This window comes from Talpa occidentalis, unplaced genomic scaffold, assembly GCF_014898055.3.
Source record: "Talpa occidentalis isolate TD23 unplaced genomic scaffold, MPIMG_talOcc4v2.1 talOcc4.3, whole genome shotgun sequence".
NCBI classification, from domain to species: domain Eukaryota; kingdom Metazoa; phylum Chordata; class Mammalia; order Eulipotyphla; family Talpidae; genus Talpa; species Talpa occidentalis.
Window position 1 is genome coordinate 110814950 of NW_023603184.1, and position 21205 is coordinate 110836154.

Here is a 21205-nt window from a genome sequence, read left to right on the forward strand (position 1 = left end):
CATGATGGAGTCAGGATTTAAACCTAAATGCCTGTAATTCCAAAGCCTTCACTGTCTCAATTCTTTTTTCTTTAAGCTAAGATGAAACTTTAACCTTCTATTTACAGCAAGCTATTTTTAGACAGACTTGAGATTAAGCAAAAAGAAAGTATATGAAACCTTCTAACAGAGTCAGACTGGAACAGGAGGGAGAGATGGCACAAGTCAAGGACTTCCACGCTAGATCTTTTCCATTTGGAAAAATGGTCATCGCAATTCCAGTCAGTTCTTTAGTCTTCTCCTTAGTTGTCTTCTCCAGGACTGGAAACAGAGCTGCCCTTCCTCTGGCTCAATCAGAAGTCCAGCATCTCTGCTTGTGCAATTTCCTAATTGCCAGTTTGAGTTTTTCTGCTACATTAGCCTTCAAAGTCTGGTATCTTAGGCCTTCCTTTTCAGTTATTACTGTGTAATCCTCAACACACTTCAGTAGTGACTCATCATTCCTGCAATGGCCTTTGACCACTACCTTCTGTTCTCTCTTGAAGAGATCAGAGAGAGATTTTTCCATAGAACTCAGGTCTGCGTTAAGTTCATCTTTTTCTTTCAGAACCTTCTGAATTTCAACTTTGATAAGTTCTTTCTGTTTCTGAGCCTCTTCCACTGTCTCTGGTATACAGTCTGACCCCCCCCCACCCCACCCCATCATGATTGTCCTCATGATTGTTCTTCTCACGAGGCTCCTCACACTTGATATTCAGCAACAGGTTCTCCTTTGGTGTCTCTTCTACTACCACTGTACTGCAGCACGTTCCCAGTGGGCCCATGCTTGGGAGAGGACCCTAGGAGCTGAGGGCTCAAATATGGGACGTGGCACAGGAATAATCTGAAGTGCCTAAGAATTCAACTGCCACCAGCTTTGCCTCAGGAGGACTCTGTAGGAGGGTGAATCTGCACTGCCACTTTCAGTAGTGGCTCAAACTTGAGGTGTAAGGACTATTTCTTCAAGCCTGACTCTTTAAAGAGGACATCCCAGACTGTGCCTAATTCACCTCAGCCTCCATGCCTAGAAACTTTATATTCAAGTCCAAGTCAAGCTCTGGTACCTGCCAAGGAGCTACAGGCATTGGGTTCCCAAGCCCAGCCCATGTCTTGGCCCTGACTGCTGATGGAACCAATCCAAAAGTTTATGGTACCCTCCTTGCCCACCAATACTGTGACCTCCATGACCCCTGCAGGTCTACACCACAGGTGCATCATCCCCTGAGATCCTTCCACTGTTTCATCAGGTGCATCTGCTAAGTGTCCCACATTGTCAGGCCCAACTTTCAGCTGCCCTGCCCTAAGCCAGGCTGTCAGGCCTACCCTGAGTGTTCCAGGGGACTGAGTCTTGTCACTGCTTATAAATGCCTTTGTGTTTATCTTGTCCCAGTCCAGGCTGTAAGATTCCCAGGAAACTGTACTCTCAGGGGCCTTTTCCTGCCTCACCTCCAGTCTCTTCAAGGGAGGTTTGAGACCAAATCTTTCTCCCAGTTTCCTTGCTGAGAACTACCTGTTCCTGGCTGCCTAGTCAGAGGAGACAAATACTAGCCATATGTACCCAGCCCCTGAGGAGTCAGCCATTTGGTAGTGGCAATTTCCTCCTGAGGACTTGGTCTTACCAGCCTTCAGAGGCCTGTCCTGATAGTGCAGTAGACCAGAAGTGTGGGCATAGGGAAGTGACCCAGCAGCCTGGCTGGACAGGTCTGTGATGGCTCTTGTGCATGTGCTCTTCTCCCTGTGGCTCTGTGAGGAGCTTCCATCCTGTCTTGGAGTACCATCCCGTGAAGATCTTGTCAGCACTCAGAAGTGGATGTACTGCTTTTTCTAAGGAATAAAAACTAACATTTTCCTCCAAGCCTTGCTTAGGGCTGCCAGACATTGTCATTTAGTTTTCAAAAATTCCTGGTGTCTGGAATCCCAGGAGGGAGAGAAGCTTGGAAACCTCTGTTAGAAATCTGGTTTCATATTCCTTGGAGGGGGTTGGCTTCAGCCCCAGCCTTTTTTCTGGAGAATTCTATCTTTTGTCCACTTTCTAAGTGATCTATTAGTTCTCTTTCTGGGTCCAAATTTAATGAGGGCTTTCTAACCCACATGTGTCATCCAGAGCAAAAGAAACTTCAAGTTTGTTGTTCATTCTAGGACTTAAAAGACAAGATCCTCCAGAATTATCGAAAAAATCACCTTCACAGGTTTGGCTGTGTTCTTGGATGGCACATTTCCTTTTTGTGACAGTAAGTCACAGACAGTAAGTTCTGGTGGTGAAAACAGGAAGTCTCAGTTTTCTGTAGTCTTGTTGCCAATGACGATTTTGTCATTTAAAATCCGACTCATTCTGATCTAACAGGAAAATGAGGAGGTGCGTTCCTTAAATTTTGTACTGCATTATCTCTTAGTTTATTGCTGCATATTTATGACCAGTCCTAAGTGTTTTATGTTTTGTTACTATATGTTGATTTTCTACATTGTCTTATAATCATTGCTATTTATAAGAAAACTATTGATATTTTTATAATATATTCTTTCCAGATAAGTTGCTACTATTACTTCTGATTTTGTTAATCATTTTGGAGTTTCGATTAGATAGTTATGTTATCTGTGAATGATTATTTTGCCTTCTCCTTTGCAACTTTTTTTATGATTTTTTTTAAGATTTATCTATTTATATAAGCACTGGGTACAGTCAGAAGCATGGGAGGGTGAGAGAATTCACCAGAGCCAGAGCAGGGAACAGAACAGGCAGACTGACAAAATACACTGCTGAGGGGAGCAGCGGGTGCGGCAGGAGAGGTCTGTGCACCATGTGGGACCCTCCCCGGTGGCTGGGGATCGAACCGGTGCTGCAGAGGCTGCGGGCAGCGTCGCAGCCCAGCGTTCAACCACTGCGCCACCAGGGGGAGCCCCTTTGCAACATCTTCTTAAATGCTTATACATTTGCTGGCGGTATGCAATTAACTTCTCAACCCTTCTTTGTAAGCATTTAAGTTTTTTTAATTTGAATGAAAGTCATAATTTTTCCCTCCTGGTATAGAGATTGTTATGTCACTGAGGCTTATTATTAAAAGGATAATGTTAAGGCATACCCCCACTTGTATTACAAACCACTACTCTGAGCGCTAATGGAGAATGGATTTCAAGTGAATATTTTTTTACTTCAAAAAAGTTACAGTCCTTTCAGTAATGACCCAAAGAATATTTTCCTTCTAGATATCAGTAATTTGCTTAAGATAAGCAGAAATTTAGGCCCATTGGAAATGAGAATAAAAGTCTGCCCAGTTCAACTTCATTGATAATAGTGTGAACTAAGTGAAAACATTTGTATAAATGTGACTAAAAGATTAATATCTTTATTAATACTCCTCAAACTGTTGTGATTTGTGTCAAGTGAGAAGTATAATATTAAAAAATCATAACTTTTCCAAAATACTATAAAAGAAGCATTATTTCCTTTTCTATTTAGGCATTCATCATGAAAACTAACTCTTTTTTTTTTTTTTTTTTTTTTTTTTTAATATTAAATTTTATTTTTATATTCCCCCATACAATTGCAAACACCCCATTCTGACCCCAATCCTTCCCCTCCCGCCCCCCACCCCCAAAAAGTGTCTCTGGTTCATAGTTTTTTGTTGATTTTGATTTTCACTTTCTTATATTCATTTTCCTGGTCCCTTATTTAAGTTTTCTAGATTCCTGCTATGAGTGAGACCATCCGGTATTTTTCTTTTTCTTTTTGGCTTATTTCGCTGAGCATGATCCCTTCCAGTGCCATCCATGTTGCTGCAAATTGCATGTGTTTATCTTTTTTGAATGCTGAGTAATATTCCATGGTATATATGTACCACATCTTCTTGATCCAGTCATCTATTTTTGGGCATTTGGGTTGTTTCCAAAGCTTAGCTATTGTAAACAGTGCTGCTATAAACATAGGAGTGCAGGTGCTCTTTGGAATTGATGTTTCTGTGTCCTTTGGGTAAATACCTAGGAGTGGAATTGCTGGATCATATGGAAGCTCTATGTTTAGTAGGTCCAGATATCTCCACACAGCTCTCCATAGTGGTTGGACCAGTTTGCACTCCCACCAACAGTGCACAAGAGTTCCTTTTTCTCCACATCCTCGCCAACATTTGTTGTTGCTAGTTTTTTTAATATGTGCCATTCTCACTGGTGTGAGATGGTATCTCATGGTAGTTTTGATTTGCATTTCCCTGATTACAAGTGATGTTGAACATTTTTTCATATGTCTGTTGGCCATTTGCATTTCCTCTTCAGAGAAGTTTCTTTTTAGCTCTTCTGCCCATTTTTTGACTGGATTATTTTCTTTGTTGTTGCTGAGTCTCATCAGCTCTTTGCAGATTTTTGTGATCAGTCCTTTATCATTAGTGTTGGGTGCAAAAATGTTCTCCCAGTTGGTGGGGTTTCTCTTTGTTTTTGTTATTGTCTCTTTTGCTGTGCAGAAGCTCTTTAATTTGATGTAGTCCCAGCTGTTTATCTTTCTCTTCACTATCACTGCTTTGGGTGATGTGTCTGTAAAGATGTCTTTGCTGTGCAAATCCCGTAGTGTTTCGCCTATATTTCCTTCTATGTATTTTATGGTTTCAGGTCTTATGTCTAGTTCTTTAATCCATTTTGAGTTTATTTTTGTGTATGGTGTGAGGTAGTGGTCAAGCTTCATTCTTTTGCATGTAGCGACCCAGTTTTCCCAGCACCATTTATTGAACAAACTTTCTTTGCTCCAATGCATAGTCTTTGCTCCTTTGTCAAAGATTAGTTGACCATAAATCTGTGGGTTTATTTCTGGATTTTCTATTCGATTCCATTGGTCTGTATGTCTGTTCTTGTTCCAATACCATGCAGTTTTGATGATTATGGCTTTGTAGTATAGTTTGAAGTCTGGGAGTGTGATGCCTCCATTTCCTTCTTTTTTTTTCAATAGAGCTTTGGCTATTCGGGGTTTTTGGTGATTCCATATGAATTTCATCAATAATTGTTCTATTTCTTTGAAGAATGCCATTGAGATTTTGATTGGAATAGCATTGAATCTGTATATTGCTTTTGGTAGGATGGCCATTTTAATAATGTTTATTCTTCCAATCCATGAGCAGGGGATGTCTTTCCATTTCTTTGTGTCTTCTTCTATTTCTTTTAACAGTGTTTTATATGAAAACTAACTCTTATAGGAAATTTTAGTGTATTCTATTTTCTTATTGCATTTATGGGACACTATACAGAATACTATAAAATTTTCCTTCTTGAATCACTAAAACGCTGGTTTTCATAATATTCCCAAAGCATCATAGATCATTGATTCAGGAAATATTCATTCAAAAACACAATAACAAAAAATGTTCAGTACCTTCTATATGCTAATCATCAATGTAGGTGTTGAAAAAGATTTACTAACAGCAAAGAAGTCACTCATTTTCACGCCTTTATAGGGCTCATTCTAGTGAGAGGAAATGGGCAATAAACAGAATAAAAACCATTTTGGAGAAAGAGTAAAGCAATGTGGCAGACTTGTTTTCCAAACATTGGAGTATATATATATCCTCCCCTACATGTTCTTACAATGTCATATTGATACTTCTCCATCAAAAGGCAATGTCATATGGACACTTCTCCATCGAAGTATCATATTGACACTTCACCCTCCAGAAATAACATTGCTTAACTTCCCAAGACAAGATCGTAAGTGGCAATACATCTTCCCTCTCTCACGCTCTCTCCATTAGCCTTTGGATCTTTGAGACTATGTAAGAATTCTAACTGCCCTGAAGCCATTATGCTATAGAGATTCTATAGAGAAAGAGAAGGTTGATTTTTCCTTGGAAAAGCCTCACCTATTCCAGTCCTCAGTTTGTTGTGTCTTGTAAATCCGGTACCAGACATGTGAAGGAACGCTGAGAGAAAACAGCAACCACAGCCACTGTCTGACAGAAACCTAACAAACACTAAGTCAGAACTGACCAACTGAACCACTCTCAAATTCCTGGCTCACACAAAATGTGGGCGATAATAAATTATTACTGTTGCTTTAAGCAACTAAGAATGTAATTTCTTATGCAGCCATAGCAACTATAAGAAACAGAGTAAAGGAAGAGATGTAGAAGGGGCTTAGCATCTACATTGTATTCAGGAAAGGCTTCTCTAAGGATATAACATTTGAGCAAAGAATTAAAATGACATGATGAAAAAGTGAAGTTATGTACATATCCATAGTAACAGAACAGCAAACATAGGGAATAGCAGATAAAAATCCTTAGGCTGGGGGTGCTTGACATACTAGAAAATCAACAGGATTGTGTTGCTGGTGGGGAGTAAACTAGAGGATGTTTGGTTTGATGGACAACAGGAGTCATATTGTGCAGAAACTTGGAGGCCTCAGAATTTTGTTCTATGTATAATGAGAAATTCCTAAAAGATTTTGAACAAGAAAGTGATACACTCTGATTTATATATTAAAAGCAACCTTCTGGAAGGCTTCTTTCACTGATTTTTCTCTAGCCACACTGGCCTTTTCTTCTTTTTCATCTTCTTTTTTAAATTTTTTAAACATATAAAGCTCTTTCCTAAAAGATCTATTGGTATTCCTATTTTTCCACCAACACCAGTGTCCTCTCCTCATATCTTAAAATAGATGCTGTTTCCAGGATCCTTGATCTGTCCATCCAAGCAAAAATGCTAGTCCTCTTCAGGTGGCACTTCCAGTCACATTGCCCTGTGTTTGCTTGTTTATGGTGTATTGTTCTTTCTCAAATGGAAACTCCATAAAAACAGTGCCATGTCTCTTTTGCTTTCTCTATGCCTACAGCTTCTAGAACAGTGCTTGAAATAAGGTCTGTTCCTCCAATATTTTTGTTAAGCGTATGCATGAAAAGCCATATCCTCATAGATGGTGTGAAGAAAAAGAGATATTGTTTGAAATGGTACTGGCATGTGATTGGTTCTTCATGAATGATTAATTAGGAGAATTTTAGATGTCTTTTCTTCTCCAGTATTTTTTTTATTTCTTAACTCCATTTTATTTTTATTTCATGCATATAAGCAAAATATCTTTACATATTTGGCTCCATTACAAGTGTTTTGCTTTAAATTCCAGAATCAATCTAATAACTATCTTACCAACAGATTACACAAGAGAAAGGCTTCTCTTATGCTTTTAATATGTAAATCAGAGTGTATAATATGAATAGAGATTTTAATTTTTTTTAAAGATTTATTTATTTATTTATTTATACAAGCACTGGGTACAGTCAGAAGCCTGGGAGGGTGAGAGAATTCACCAGAGCCAGAGAGGGGAGCAGAGCAGGCAGAAGGACCGAAGTACACTGCTGACGGGAGCAGTGGGCGGCAGGAGAGGTCTGCGTGCCATGTGGGACCCTCCTCCAGTGGCCGGGGAGCAGCCGGGGATCGAACCAGCGCCGCAGAGGTTGCGGGCAGCTTCGCAACCCAGTGCTCAACCACTGCACCACTGGGGAGGCCCTTTATTTATTTATTTATTTTTTTTGTAGGGCACTCCCCGGCTGCTGGGGAATGAACCGGCGCCACAGAGGGCAGCCTCGCAGCCCAGCACTCAACCACTGCACCTGAATAGAGATTTTTAAATGAATCTAAATATTCTTTGGAACTAAGATTTGAGTCTGCAATAGTGAGTTATGATTAGAACCAACATTCTTGTCTCCAGCTATCTGTCCCCTAAACCCATACCTAAGATCATAGAAAAATCACTCTACAGTGTTAAGAATAACCAGAGCAGCCACACTGTTTTTAAAGGTTCTCTGTAGCAAGATCATCAGGTCGAGGTAGGTCCCACAAAAGTGGTCTATTCATGGTGACTTCCCTAGTTATCTTAATAGAACTTCAATTCTGTACAATGGAAAAGAAGCTCCACAGCTATCCCAAATACTTAGGTACTTTCAGGATTTTCTTTGTCCTTCCCCAAGCTGCAAGAACAGTTTTGTTTTGAGTACCCAGAGCAAATAATGAACTTTGAGAGATAGTCCAAGAGTTATATATTAAAGTTCTGAGAGTTTCTACCCCAAAAGAAACATTTTTAAGTATAACTTTGCTAGCATTCAAAGTAAAAAAATAAAAATAATATTTTTGTCTTACATTATCTGTGAAAACATTTGATTCATTTGTAGACTAGAAAACAAAAACATTTTTGTATACATCATGGCTCACCTATCAGTCATCATTTTGCTAAGAAAAATAAAAATACTGTGTTACTCCATTGTTGAACATGTCTAGACAATGAGTTGCCAAGTTCATCATATAGCCTAAACTAATATTAGTAGTTTCAGTACATGGGTATGTAAGTGACAATGAAGTGCATTTTTATTAACTACATATAAAAAATACCTATTAAGTAATTTGTTGGTTTCATTGTTAGTTTTATGCAGATGGAGAGTTTAGTGAACTATGTCCAAGTCATTTCCCTCCCTCCAAATGTATCCTCCAAAATGCTAGATAATGCCTGAAGATATGTTGAGGAGAAAGCAACTCATTGACGCATTACTTAAAAATATAGAAATGCTAATAATAATTGGAAAAATAAGACATTGACCTATAGTTCCACAAAGGCTAACATGAATCTTTTCTTGAAAGAAATCAGGAATTCAGTAGGGGACTTTGGTAAATGAAGAGGGAGACAAAAGATTCAAAAACAGGAGGATATTTTGTGAGGGACTAATCTCTCCTACTTCAAAACCCTGTCAAATTGTTAAATTGATTACAGTGATATATAACAAACACTTCTTAAAAGATCTGATGTAACCAAATCATATTTTGAGAGATTTTAAGTATGGCCATTATTTTTCATATTCAAAAATAATGAAATGTTATTTTGACTTGCAGGTTTACATTTTTTCACACGCTCATTGATCTTGTCAAGGTATAAGATTCTTCATCCATTTAAGTATTTTCAGTAAATACAATGAATGTGCATGTATATTTCATTATGTTCTTAATTAACAGAATAAAATGATACACGACTATTTGCAGTGTGGTTGGTATGTTATATGTTTATATGTATGTGTATATATGTGTGTGTGTATATATATATGTATGTATAATACACACAGGACCTTCCCCTTACCATAAGGTTCATAAAATACTGAATATTCATTACTTGGTTCTATGTTATACTTATTCCATGCAAGAAAACCCTACTGCCTTCCCCATTACCATTCCCAAAGCACCTTGATAGAACTGCAATAGTTTGCTAATTAAATAGCAGAAAAAAAGGAAGGGAGCAAGGGTGGGAGGGCAAGGAAGGGAGTAAGGGATGGATGGCTGGTGACTGATTGAGTAAAATATAGAAATGACAGATGTAAGATGAATTTATATCTAAAGATAAATAAGTATTTTATATATATCAACCTCTTAATCTACCTGGACAAATCAGATTATATTGCAGGGATTTGGCACAGCATGGTGGTAGAGTAAAATGAGCACTGGATTTGGATTTACAGTAATGGGGTTTTAGATTCACAATAACTGGTTCAATTGCTAACACTACTCCTTGCTAGTAATCTTATCTATATTGCAGTTTCTTCACTGTGTATAAGATGCCAAAAGAGGTTAAGATAAGTCTAGATCTAAGATAAGCTATCCTGCCAATCATAGACTGTTATTGTGAGGCTCAACTTCTAATAATGTTTATGAAAAACAATCACACTTGTAAATTATTTTTAAAACCATATGAGGCTGACCAGTAGGTCTATATTTGTTCATATTTCATTAATTTAACGGATAGCGGACTACTGATGCAATAAAAAGAGAAGAAAAAATTTGAAAGTTTTGTTAAACTTAATTATTAGTATTTATAGACCAGTCTGCTTCTGACTTTAATAACTTCACATGTTAGAAAAGGAAATAGTAATTAAGTCTAAAAATCCCAAGTTAACCATTATAAATGAAATTTTATGGGACTAGAACAGAAAAATGACTAGCTTAGAGCTATCATGGATATTAAAATTCCTTTTCCAACTAATAAATCTATCACTTCCAAGTCTGAAACACCAAAATGAAAACAAGTTTCTGAGTTTTTAGGTAAGGGATTTAAAAATAGTTACTGAAAATATCTTAATTAACCTAGTTTAGCAATTTTATGTAATTATAAAATAGATTGCTTTATTTGATTATTTTAAAACTGGGCATGCCTTTTCAAATTTTTCATTTTACAATATCTAAGCTTATATAATTTTAGGAGAAATATGTAGTTTACAGTCAAAAATGCAACCCTAAATGTATAGACAAAATATGCTAACAGATATTCTGTGATTTTTTTATTGAGGTATAATTGTCATGTAACATTAGTTTCAGGTATATAACATAATGATTCAATATTTGTATACATTGAAAAATGATTTCCATAATGAGCCTAGTTGAAATTCATAACCATATATGTTTACAAATTTTTTCTCATATTAAGAACTTTTAAAGATCTCATCTCTTTAATAGCGTTCTCATATATATTGGAGCTTTGGTGGAGGGTGAGTATAGCATGTGCACATATAAAGGTGTGAAGTTATAATACCAAAATTATATAGTTGTGTAAATGGCAAATCAATAAAATTAGAAATGTATATATAATACAGTATTACTATATATACTATGTTGTACATTACATATAACTATATAATATTTATTATATATAACTATATTCACTATATATACTATATATAGTATATAGTATATTCACTATATATAACTATATTCATTATATATAACTATAATATATATATTATATATAACTATATTCAATATAACTATATTCACTTTGTTGTATATTACATCCCAAAAATTTATTTACTTTATAAGTGTACCATTTGACCCCTTTCACCTGTATCACCCACTCCCAATGACCCTTTCTGTAACAATATGTTTTCTGTAACTGAACTTTGTTTTTTGTCTGTTTGTGTCTTTCAGTTTTCTTTTTAGATTCCACCTATGTGTAAGAGCATATGGTTGTCATTCTCTGTCCGACTTATTTCTCTTAGGATAATGCCCTCAAGGTCCATTTCCTTCGTTTTAGATGACTGAATATCATCAAAATTGTGTGTGTCTTTGTGTGTCTGAGTGTATCATACTTTCCTATCCATTCATCCATCTATATATACTGTTTATATATCAAACAAAATAGGTTGTTTCCTATTTTGACTATTGTATATAATGCTGTAATGAGCATGGGGGTGCATATATCTTTTCAAATTCGTGTTTTTATGTCCTTTGGATAAATACCCACAAGTGGAATTTCTAGACCATATGGTAGTTCTATTTTTAATTTTTTAGAAACCGACATAATGACTCCATAGTGACTGCACTAATTTACATTCTCATCAGCAGTGTACTAGGATTCTCTTTTCTTCACATCCTCACCAAAACTTGTTATTTCCTATCATTTTTACAATAACCTTTCTAACTGGTGTGAGGTGATAAATCATTATACTTTTTATTTGCACTTCCCTGATGATTAGTAATGTGTACATCTTTTCATGAATTTGTTGGTCATCTGTATATCTTTGGATAAAATATCTATTCAGGTCCTCACCCATTTTTTAATTGAATCAAGTATTTTTTGCTATTGAGTTGTATGAATTCTTCATGTATTTTGAATATTAACACCTTCACAGACATACAATTTTCATTTTCTCCTATTTGAGAGGTTACCTTTTCATTTTGTTGATGATTTCCTTTGCTGTGTAGGGCTTTTCAGTTTGGTGTACCACTTGGTAATTTTTGCTTTTGTTGCCTTTGCTTTTAGTGGCAAATCTAAAAAAATCATCACCAAGACATGTCAAGTCACTGCATATGTTTTGTTCTAGGAGTTTAATGGTTTCAAGTCTTTTATTAAGGCTAATCCATTTTAAAATTACTTTTTGTGTATGATATAAGATGATAGACTGGTTTCATCCCTTTAAATGTGGTTATTCAGTTTTCCCAGCACCATTTATTTAAGAGATTGTCTGTCCCCCATTGTTTAATTCTTGCCCCTTTTGTTGTAAATTAATTGACTATATAAGCATCCATTTTTTCTGGGCTATATATTCTGCTCCAGTGATCTATGTGTACTTCTGTATGCCATATTGTTTTGATTAATATATATGTGTGTGTGTGTGTACACATATGTGTGTGTGTGTGTGTGTATATATATATATAGATATATAGATATATATCTATATATATATATATAGAGAGAGAGAGAAGTATTCCACTGTGTATATGTTCGTATATACCACATTTTCTTAATCCATTCATCTGTCTCTTGCTCCCAAGATTCAAGGTCCTTCCCAATTTGTACAGTTGTTCTAGCAACATATGCCCTCTAAACCCTCCTCCCCCTGTTCCCTACTCCTGCACAGCCACTGGCTGCATAGCTACTGTGCATTCTGCTGCTGCTGCTGCTGTATTTGCAGCTCCTGCCCCCCTCTCCCAGTTCCCCAGTTGTGCTGCACTGAGGGATTTTTGGTCACTTACTTTCTGTAGTGCAAGTGGTAGTCAAGCATCTTCAGGTGATAAGTTGATAGGAGATACTTGGACTCTTAAGCTGTTTTGTGGATGTCCTTGGTGAGATATTTTCCTCGCTTGGCTTACTCCACCATGTTTTCTGACTGTGTCATCTTTAATTTCTACATCAGTGTGGTTTTCAACATATAGGTCTTTCACTTTCTGCGTTAAAATTATTCCTAATTATTTTATTCTTTTAGGAGTACTTATAAATGGCATTTTCTTAATTTGCTTCTGATAGTTCATTGTGTGTACTAACACAATAGATTTTTGTGTATAGATTTTGTATTCTGCAACTTTGTATTCTGCAACTTTGTATTCTTTATATTCTGCAACTTTACCGAATTTATTAGTTCTAAGTTTCTTGATGGAATGATTATAGTTTTGTATACTATCATGTCATCAGCAAATAGTGATAATTTTACATATTCCTTTCTAATTTGGATGTCTCATTTCCTTTTCTTACCTATTTTCTGTGTCGAAGTCTTCCAATACTATGTTGATTGGTTTTTTTTAATTATGCTAAATTTAACAAGAAAAGGATATATTTTGATTCTTTATTTGACAGATTATATCTACATATGTACTTTAGTTCATGTTACTTTTTAACAGTAATGAAATAGCCAGATTTTCAGAAATACTACCAAGTAGATTTACTATATAAATTTAAGGTTATAAAATCACTGGAAAGGTTTGAAAGAATGTTCAAATTATGCTTTTTCATAGGTCAGATAAATGCTACATATACTGTGTAACTTGTTAGTCATTCATCCTTTTAACCAGAATCACACTAGCATCTACTTCTACATATTTATTCTTCAGTAAATACTTACTGGGAATTGTGCTAATTAGTTGCTGAGTGGAACTAATTTATGGTCCAAATGATAACCCTGAAATAACTTTGGAATCAGAAAAGAAAAACTAAATAATTTAACTATATTTATCATGTGCCATTTTATTTGAATTTCATAATTATCTGCTTATTATAATGACCTCATTAAAATAATACACACATTATTCCTACCTATTCACTAGAATATTTGATTTGGAAGTTTCATTCCCTCATTTTGCTCAAACAAAATGAATTACATTGATGTATTTCAAGTGTTATTGTTGTCATTTTTTCATATTTTTCATTCTTATGAATCTCATTTTTATCCTTTATAGCATATTGTTATTCTATTAGGCAATACCATAACAATACCTATTTTGGGAATAGAAATCTCTTAGTTCCAGGGCATAGCTTTAGAATTTCTACACCATGGGTTTACGTCAATGGATGATAAATCTTTGGTTCTTGAAGATGTCCAACTAGTATATAAAACCCAGTTGTCAAGATAATAACTTGGGTGTTTCTCAGTTTCCACATTTGTTTTGAATTCTCTGCCAAAGCCATGTATTTATCTTTTAGGGGGATGTCATATGAATGAAAATAAGCATATGTCTCCAGATCCCAAAGCCAGAATTTTCAAGCTAATGATAAAGGAAATCAGGAGGGTGAGTACATTTGTAGGAATTATCATTGATATGCATTGCTTCCATATCTCTTTTTTCCTTGGGCTTTTGTAGGAATCTGTGTTTTCGTGAGTGTGCTCTGAGTAAGTCTGTTAGAGGCAGCTGCCCTATTTCCCTCAAGTGACAAATCCAGGAAGCAGTGGGCGGTATGAAGAATGGCAGCAGAGGACAGGGTGGCTCTCTTAGGTTTGCACAGTTAACGTAGATATTAATGACCACCCAGATCATACTTTGTAACTGAATAATATATGAAATGTTCATACTGTGAACAGCTCTGATGCAATGAAGTCAATTTCATTTTAATTATATCTATTAAGAATTTAAAAAATTGTCCTGAAAGCTAAACAGAATTTACAGATTTATATGATTAATTTTAAGTAGCATATTACTCTACTAACTATAAGATTAATCCCTAAAATATAGATGACCATTACTTATAAGCCCTAGCAACTTGCTCTTGTAGCTATGTCTTACTAAATAAACCAAATAACAATAATCTGAAGGTCAGGGACTATAATTTCCAGTCATCCCCAGTATCTAAAATTAGGACTCATGCCTTTCTACTCACACCTTTCTACGTCAAGCTACAAAAGGAAGAGAACAGGCCTCCATTGTGGACAGGGGTAGATGGTTATATTTTGTTTGCAACATTAAAATTGCACTTTAACTTCATATTAATCAAAGACATGGGATTTTTATTTAGCAATTTTTAAATAGTGGAAACCTCTTTTAGAAATAAGTTCATATTTCCATTTGAAAAGTAGATGTCTCAGTTTATCTTTCAAGGTCAGCCTTTATTAAACGCTCCTCTTGTAAGATTCTTGTGAATTAAAATATGAAATTTATAATGTATCTGAAATGTTCTTCTTAATAGAGTTTATTTTTAATAAGATGTAGACTAAAACTATATGGCAATTGAGCAGAGCATTATGAAGCACCATATGGGCTTCTAAACTGAGAAGATGATACACATGGGCCCTGCCAACTACTCCTCTCTGTTGCTCCTTGCGCACCTGCCAGTCTCCCACCGCATCCTGAATTGTGTCATGATACTGGGTGTCTTTGGTATAAATTGCTTAAATGGTGGTCTCTATTTTCCTCAGTAAACATTGCAGAAGCATGAAAGGCAGAAAATAAGGAGAACCCTAACCTTATTAAAAGTCAGTGACCTGTTTCAAATTACAGGACTATTAACAGATACCTTTTTCAAAATGAGCATAACTAGTGACAATTACCTGACCATAATTGGAGACCAGGGCTAGGTGATGAACAGACACTGATGAAATTAACACAGAGCAACCTGATCTAAGCAGCAGCTAGACTAGCCCTGACAGGTACTAATATACAAAAAGAATTGAAGCACACTAGAATTATCTGGTTTCTCTCTCCTATTTATGGTCAACATCTAAGTATTTTGTTCTTCCATAGAAGAGAAAACACTTTCTCTGTTTATGCTTTCTTCTGCTGCCTACACGTAGACCCTTGAGTGTAGATGAGTTTAAGTCATAAGAAAAATAGTTTTGTGAAATATTCATAAAAACATGGGATTGGGGACATACCAACAGCTCAGAGGATTAAACATCTCTGACACCTGTTCTGTTGGCACAAAATCAAGCCTAAGGGAAAATGATGCAGTAGGAGAGGATTTGTTTGATATAGTCTTTCCCACTCACCCTCCCAGTCCATCTTCCTTTCTCTCAGTAAAATGGAGAGGATGACCATTAAAATGCTTTATGCATAGTAATGTTTCAACATTTTAATTTATAATTACAGTTACTAGCCTTGCTTTTCTGCCTAAATTTTCTGTGGCTTTTCAATTCTCTTCATATTTTTTCTCTCTGATGATTCCCCTTGCCTACCTACCCTTCCTTTCTCCTCTTTCTTGTTCTTCTTTCTCTTCATTCCTCTCTTTTTCCTATGATAGACAAAGAGGTAGAGTTACAGTAAAAAGTAACCATTAGAGTAAAAAGGAAAAAGTGATACAATAACTATGTCTCATTTTATCATTTACTATCTGTGTAATATTTACTATCTGTGTAATTTCCCCTAGTACTTATTTACTTACAATTGTAAGTATACCCTCTGACCAACATCTCCCAATTCCCCCAGTTTACAGCCCCTAGCAATGATCACTCTACTCTGTTTCCATGAGTTTGGCTATTATGAGTACACATTTAAGTGAGATCTTATAGTACTTGTCTTTCTCTTCCTGGCTCATTTCAGGAATTCCTTCAAGGTCCATCTATGTTGTTGCAAATGACAAGATTTCCTTCTTTTTACCGCCAAATATTTCATTGTGTTTGTATATGTGTGTACATACACCACATTTATGCATCAACAGACACTTTGGTTGTTTCTATGTCTTGGCTGTTGTGAATAATATGATATTTATAATTTTATCATAATTAAGTACTATATTGCTGGGAGTTTGTTTCTTTTCACCCTTATATATGCCTCTTTAGAAATAAGTTATTAGATAGGCCTTTTTTTCTTGTCAATAGCTATTATTTCCTGAAATAACACTATCAGGATTATTATATATATTTCCATGAAAGTGAGAATTGAAAAATGGAAAGCCACAGTTAGAAGAATAAAGGACAGAATTTAAAAAAAAAATGTAACCAGGTATCTCTCTCTTTCTATCTCTCCCCATTCCTCCCACTCTGCTAATGGCTACACCTTTTCCATGGCTGTAGCTCCCACCAAATAAATCTACCCTCTGGGGTCCCAGCTTCTGTTTCCTGGTCCTAGTCCCCACCACATGGGCCCCAGTAGTGTAATGAGCTCTGGGACTGGGAGCAGCACCCAGTAATAGCTAACCTCTGGATTGCTTCACTCTCCCTCTTCACTGCCTTTCATCTTCCAAGATTAATGTAACCTGTTCTCTCTAAAACTTGTTCCATCTGAAATATCTAGAATGGTTTCCATATTCCTGATTGTACTTTGATAAATACAAATATTATAATTGAAAGAGCCATACAAATTAAATTAAAAGACATTATGTTATGTGCTCAGTATGACTAATTATCAGGAGAATTTGGGTTAGGTCATTCAATCTTGAGTTTAATCATAAAGTGTCTTTATGACTCAAATATCCAAGTTTACAGTGAAATCTCTCTAACTCATTTCTATTAGCAGATCTGTCACATTCATAAAAACACTTCATTCCTCTGTAAAACATACTGACCAATTCCACAGAACAGTGAACAGGAAGAGCCGGCAGTCTTCTTTCCAGGAGTGTAGATTCTGATATGTGTTCTTACCAGTAGTTTATTTCAAGACCTCTTTATGCAAGTAATTAATATAATTACATAACATAATAAATGAGTGACAGAGGTCAAATTACTTTGATGACTTTTACCAAGTAGAAATGTAAGAGAAGGACTAGAAGCAAGCAGGAAGTGACCTGTTGGAACAGTCATTCCTAGTCTCCTTTGTGTGCTGAGGTAAGTCCTTTGAACTGGTCCTACAACTCCATTCTGCCAATAAAAACAAAAAAGAGAGAGTATCCAAATTGTCTCCCCTTGCTACTAAAGTAAGTACTGTAATCATCTCTTATCTGCAAGTGGCTGATCTGAGAAGCAACACACCAGATATAGATAGGATATAGGAAAGGGGCGGGAGAGAAGTGGAAAATCAGAGGCATGAAGTGCTAAGAAGACGGCCTACATTCCCATTGGGTGCTGTTACAAGGATGCCCAAGGATCTCTACAACACAGCTAGACAAAAGGAGAAAGTGGCACACTTAAAACCATTTTGCTTCCCCTCCCCCAAGAGGATACTCACTGGATAGATCTATACCCAAAGTAGGGCATTATATCTGCTGTAGGAAATAAGGCACTAAAAAGAGATTGAGTTTAATTTATCCCATATCAGAGGTCTGTGTATTAGGAGGCTACTAGTATCAGGCCCTGTGAACAACAATCAGGCATTCCACAAGAGTGCCAACATTTGAAAGCCTGCCATACAGATGGAAGCCACAGACAGCATTAGACAAACTATTTCACAACCACCCACAGGAGTGGTTCTCATCCAAGAGCAAGAGTTATAAACAAACAAAGGGCATATAGACAACTACTTGCTGTACGTCATTGCTGTAAGGCTAAATCTTTTCCCCTTCTTCATCTAATCAATACCAGAGGAGCAAGGGCAGAAAAGAAGAAAGGGGTGCTAGTAATCAAAATAAAATGTTTCATTAACTATAAATAGAGGAATGTTTTGAGATTTACTGAAATGTTATTGAAGGAGTCCAATACTGAGCAGAAATGATGGTATCTTAAAAGAACAAATACTGAAAAAGTAGTAGAAATTAACCATTTACCTCCAAGTTGACCTTTTACTAATATGGTTAATTTCAAATCTTTTTTGTAATTAACTTTTTATTGAGGTATTATTGGCTTACAACACTGTATGTTTTAGGGTTGTTAGTTCATACCTCTTCAAATGTATGTTACTACACCACACCAATAATCCTCCATCACAGGCCATGGGACATCTCTGCCCTTTGCTCCCCACTCTCTCACACTTCCCCTCTTGGAATAATTATTTGTGATTCTATCTTTAACAGATTTTTACAACTAATTGTTGGCTAGGCCTTCTTCTATAAATGAACACACATTGTAAACTATAAAACTGCAAATGGAAAGAAATTATCAGGGATTATTATGAGTAAATATAAAAATAGGATGTAACAAAAGTGACTTACAGACATTCATAGTTGATCATTGCACTTGCAAAACACAGATACATTTGTATAACTTGACTGTTGGGTTGCCATCCCATTTTAGAGTTCCTTGTCTAAATTTCCAGCCTACCCTTTTTAATCTATCACCTTCTTGATGTCTGTGTATCCCTAGCAGAATTCCATCTCCTAAAACGAATCTGTCCTCCAAAAGAGTTGCAAAGTCACAGGAAACCAGCTGAGGCGGATACTATTTAATCCTCTATCTTGTGCCTTCCTACCTTTGATGATGAGCCTAGGATATCTGCTTAGGGAAGACTCCAGGCAAGAATTAATTAATCAAGAATATCAGAATTTATTTCATATAAGTTATTTTTATCAATCAGGCTCCTTAACCAACAGTACCTAATAAGTACTAATTAAAACACATAATCCAAAAAGCCTACATAATTCACTAAGACACATACTCTTCAGTTTATGTAGGAACATAGCAAGTACACATAAGTAAAAATATACTAAAATAAAATAGATCTACATTCATTTGCATGTAAGCAAAATAGGATTTTTTGCCTATGTAATGTGATTTGGCAGCTATTATTAGAAGACCCATTCTGACCAAAAAAAAAAAAAAAAAAGCCCTGAGAAATGACCTGTCATGGAGCCAGAAATTTCTATGATTAGAATAAATGTATCAATGATATATCAGTTCTTTTTTTAAGATTTAATTTATGCATACAAAAACTGGGGTGTAGGCCAGAGGTGCTGAGAGGTGAGAGGATTCACCAGAGACAGAGTGGGGAGCAGAACAGGCATGTCTACTGAAATACACTGCTGAGGGGAGCAGCGGGCAAGACAGGAAAAGATCTACTGCACCATGTGAGTTAGCTCCCTGGCTGGGATTGAACTCATGCTTCAGTGGCTGGCTATAGCTTTATAGTGCTGAGACTTTAACCCCTGCACCACCAGGGAAGCCACCTCAGTTATTCTTCTTTAATACCTTCACATGAATTAGTTGATTAGCTAATTCATGTTTAATTAGTACAGAATACAAGTTTAGTACATAGAACAAATAAGTTTTTAAAAATAGGAACATTTAAGAAAGGTTAACGACGGAGCTTATCCCAGCAGTATCTGAAGTAGAGAAGTAAAGACTGTAAAAGGAATGTACAAATGGGAAAAGAGATTGACTTACCTTAAAACAAATAGTTCTCCTAGGATTAGGCTTCTGTACCATTTAATTTGTTTAACAGATTTAAAATAAATTTCTCCCTTCCTATCTTTGCATTTTACCCAAAGAACTTTCCTGAAATTTGAAAAGGAAATTTGATTTTATTTCTCATCTTAAGTCAATTGATATAATATTTGCTCAGATACCAAAGGAGACAGTGGACAGAATACAAGACCAGAGCTGAAGACATGTTCCAGATTCAGTTCTTATTAAAAGGAAACAGCTGGCTTTGCCTTATTTCCCAAGACCTCCTGAATAGTTCATTGCTTTTCCATTTTTGTTTTTAAAGTACCTGAGCCAAAACAACAGCAAGCTTGATTTTTAAAATAGGATCAGTGACAAATGCTGAAATGCCAAATCAAAACACACAGGATACAACCAAGTAAAATGCAAGAAGAAATTTGGAAGGCAGATTAGGGGAATGTGGGCCCAAATCTGTGCTGCCAGCTGCTCTTAATAAACTGTGCTGAGGTCAAAGATACACTTGGGATTTATTCAGAAGCACACACTAACCAAGGAGGCAGATCTACTTCTCATTGGACTTGAGGGGATTGTTTTTTTAAATGAAGGTGCTAAAGCATTTCCCCCAAATTAAGGACCTCCACCTTCATTTTGTGCATAAAGTTCTTTCTCATAATGACTAAACTTGCATCTAGGATAGATTAGGCCCCTTTGCTCATCCAGTCCTAATATGTTTTCTATAATTGGATCAAGATTCTATTGTTTTGGGTTCCCGCAGATAAGTCACACTAAAGTCCACAATGGAAAAACTGATCAGTACGTTTTCTAAATCTTTGCAGATCAAATGCTCCATGTGGATAACTAAACATTTCCTAAAATCACAATTTACAGAAATAACAGGAAGCAGAGATGTGTTTAAGAGTTCAAATCTAGTATGCAGTTAATAATACAGTAAACGTAACTATAAGTATAATATAAAAGAAATTAGTATTTATAAACTATTTTTGAAATTCTCAAATATACTACTAGACTATAGAAGTTTTGAATGCTTAAATCATCAAGTTTTCATATAATCTTCAAAAATATTCTTACAGAAAAAGTGTTTCAAAAAGTACCGGATGTGTATTTGAATAGTCTTTACAAGAAAAATCTTGAAAAAGCTATAACCAACTCCAAGCACAATCAATTCTTATTGAAGCTTTTTTAAGATAGTTTTCTACTTTAACTTGCAAGAAGAACTATGTCTCTATTTATTCAGATTTTGCCTCTTCAAAATTGCAAGTACACGAATAATGCAA

At 35.9% G+C, this 21205-nt stretch overlaps 1 long non-coding RNA gene across 3 annotated transcripts in view; it reads left to right on the plus strand.

The window, feature by feature from the left end:
- The window catches only part of LOC119256002 (uncharacterized), a 104316-nt gene that overhangs the window by 4720 nt on the left and 78391 nt on the right, over nt 1-21205 (plus strand). For all 3 annotated transcript variants that reach the window (XR_005127603.2, XR_008553606.1, XR_008553605.1), the window contains exon 2: nt 13934-14019. This is a non-coding gene — a long non-coding RNA (uncharacterized LOC119256002). The remainder of the gene's footprint in view (nt 1-13933; nt 14020-21205) is intronic.